We start from the raw sequence: 3,218 nt of genomic DNA, 5'->3' as shown, positions 1-3,218 counted from the left end.
TTGTTTTTAATTTCATGAACATTTCACCCAGAGTCCTGGAGTGTTTTAGTGTTTTTATAATGAAATTCCCTCTCAACTCCACATGCTCCATATTCACTCACACCACTCTTTTTTTTTAAGTGTCTTATTTTTATTTTACTGAATTCGGAATGTGGCATTTACCTAAGAAATGACACAAGTGGTGCAGCCACCCAAGGACCAAGATGATAGTAAGCTGCGTTGCAAACCCCAATGTAAATTCCCACTAAATGAAAAAGCTGGATTCCAATTCTTCATTAAAAGGTTATGGTGGATATTTTCAGTAACCTTCAGATATAGATACCCAACCCCATGGCTAGCAGATGAGAGAGAAGAGACGGAAGAAAAACTTTAGAAACTCTGCAGAGAAGATGCCCCCTTTCTCCCTAACACTCGTGTTCCTCAAGCTGAGCGCGATCGTGCGCTGCGGGGGTTTGAAGAGGAACTGGGGGTGGGGGTGAGGAGTGATGTTTTCTGGCCGACTTGACCAGTCCCATAACCAGTCTGAGTGTTTCTTCAAGAGGCTTTCTCCGTCTTTCTTTGTCTCCATGTAATCTTCCTCCGACTGAGAGCTGTTTTTCTCATCAATATTAGTGTGTCTGCTTTGGAAGCTCCATTGGTATCTTGCGAGGTCTGTGAGCAAGGTGGGCGGTCACAGAGAAGTCTTGGGGCTACTCCGTCCAGACTCATGCTGCACACCCAGCAGTATTTCTTCCACGTCGCCATTATAAACAGAAACAGAGTCTGAACAACGCTGGCGTTCCCATTATTGCCAAAGTGTAATTCCACCCAAGAGCCATGCAACCACTCCTCCTCCAGTGCAGGTGGCTTACTCTGACACGGCACCTGGGCGAGGGTGCTGCGGGAGCGAGACGGCGTCGGGGTCGACGTGGGGTCAACGTTGGTGGCGGCCGCGGCGGCGGCGGCGGGGTTGACGTGGGGTCAGCAGGCGCTCTGAGGCGGGAGTGCGAGCGGCGGTGGCTTCAGCGGCGGGCCAAGAAGCTGGAGGCCAGGCTCACCACACACACCGTTCTCTTTTGAAAGGTAATGGCAGCCACCATTTAGGTAATGTGTTTACATTTCTTTTGTGGTCTTGACTGACCAAGCTGACGTTTAGCAGTGATTACCTCTGACCCGCGTTTACTTCTGCGATGAGGATCTCTTCATTGCTCGCAACTGTGTAAAAGAAATGACCTCTGAGAAACAGTCTCTGTGAAAACCTTCTTTGGTCATAGTTGTCCTCTGCTCTTTGAATCTAGCAGCATTCATACCCATATTCCCTGAGCATCGGTCAGAAAAGGTGGTTGGTTTGGTTTATTTTGTTAAATACTGGAACACAGATGCTAAAATGAGGTATGTCTAGGATCTAGTGTTGATGGAAAAATTGGGAAGGAAACTAATAATAAACAAAATACCTCTGTATCTAGGGGGCGACAGAGAAAGTGAGAGAGACTGTCTTCAGAAATCCAACTTAAGATACTGCTTATTGGATTCCTAATGAAGGAATTAAATTCTAGGTGACCAGGTTTTAACCTTAGGATAGAACTAAAACTAGAAATAACACGTATAATACATAAATTATGTATCTTGTATTTTCAGTCACTTTTTCATAACGTGTTTAAATATGGTTCACGTGAAGTTCATAAACATGATTTAAATACCAGCATTTGACATTTTTCCTCCAGCTTTGTCCAAGTCCAAGAAACTGAGAGAAATAGTATTTCAAGTGACGTTAGTGTTCAGCTCACTGGAAAGTTAGGTTTTTGAACAAGGATGGTTCATCAGGCTTTTTCATTGACCGGATAAAATATTCTTTCAGGCCTTCTAAAGCCTTCGCTCTTTTTCTTTGCCCATCTCGCAAACTCGGGCTGTTAAGCACCTCGGTTGCCTTGACACTGACAATGAGGTGCTCTTGACGGCAGACACAGGGAGGAAGTGCCATGGTTTTGAGCACAAAAGCTATATTCCTGTTTTATTATCAGTCTCTTTTAAGTTTGACTGTAGAAGTCCATCCTCTAGGGTCCAACCTACTGGGACTGTACTGTCAGACTTGGGCTTCTGGCAAAATGGGTATCAGACCTGAGACTAAAGTTTCCCTGTCACCTTGAGAGGCTCTCTTTCAGAGTGACCAGCTGACCTCCCTCTGAGCTGGCTCTTTATTTCACAACAGGGGTTTCTTTTGTGTTTTTGTCCTCCTTGATTAATCCATTAAGAGAGACAAATTCAAATGTGGATGAAATGACTAGCCCTTGAGTGTGTGTATTCTTTTTTCTAACCTTGAGTGTGTGGATTTTTTTAAAAATTATTTTTAAAACTTTTATTGTAGTATAGTAGATGTACAATGTTGTGTTACTTTCTGGTGTACAGCAAAGTGAATCAGTTATACATATACATATATCCACTCTTTTTTTATATTCTTTTCCCATATAGGCCATTACAGAGTATTGAATAGAGTTCCCTGTGCTATACAACAGGTTCTTATAAGTTAACTATTTTATATATAGTAGTGTGTACATGTCAATCCCAATCTCCCAAGTTATCCCTCCTTCCCTTATCCCCTGGTAACCATAAGTTTGTTTTCTGTATCTGTGACTGGGTCTTTTTAATAGCAAAATTATATTTGCTTAGAGCTTCTACTGCCTTTCCCAGAATAAATTCTTCATTTCCTTTCTAACGTTACACCATCCCCCAGGGATTTCTTCTCCCACAGAGCCCCAAAATCTCCTATGGGTTACTCACACTTGCTCATGAGTCATATGGTCTCATTAGTTGCTCTGCCCACCTCTGCAGAATCAGCGCTGCGATGAGCAAGTCAGAGACCAGGTGGTCCTGAAATGGCCTGGACTGAACCCTCTTGGCCCAGTGCTTTACTCACCACCATCGGTCTGATGCACCTGTCCAGATTTCTGCCTCATTCCTACTGGTGCAAATGTTCTCTCCTGAGGAAAAGCAGGAATCTCTTCCCATTATATCATGTTTAGCTCCACAGCAAAAGTCCTTTTACTTCAGCAGTTATGTTGGGAAAGGGCTAACCTAATTCATCATTACTTCACTTGAATTCTTTCGGTGTTCATGAAAATATACATAGTCATCAAGTGCATACACCTTAGCAAACTGTTTCCTATTGCTGCTGTACCAAATTACCACAGACTTAGTGGCTTAAATCAACACAAATTTATTCTCTTACAGTTCTGGAGGTC

General features: G+C 43.1%; 1 pseudogene; it reads right to left on the bottom strand.

Annotated features, from left to right (window-relative positions):
* Positions 1-308: 308 nt before the first annotated feature.
* On the bottom strand, positions 309-1,960 carry LOC132432464 (BCL2/adenovirus E1B 19 kDa protein-interacting protein 3 pseudogene; annotated as a pseudogene).
* Between the last annotated feature and the right edge of the window lie 1,258 nt (positions 1,961-3,218).

Source organism: Delphinus delphis, chromosome 1 (assembly GCF_949987515.2).
Source record: "Delphinus delphis chromosome 1, mDelDel1.2, whole genome shotgun sequence".
Classification (NCBI taxonomy): Eukaryota; Metazoa; Chordata; class Mammalia; order Artiodactyla; family Delphinidae; genus Delphinus; species Delphinus delphis.
The sequence above is the reverse complement of the archived record's forward strand: the minus strand, read 5'-3'. Positions and strand labels throughout refer to the sequence as shown.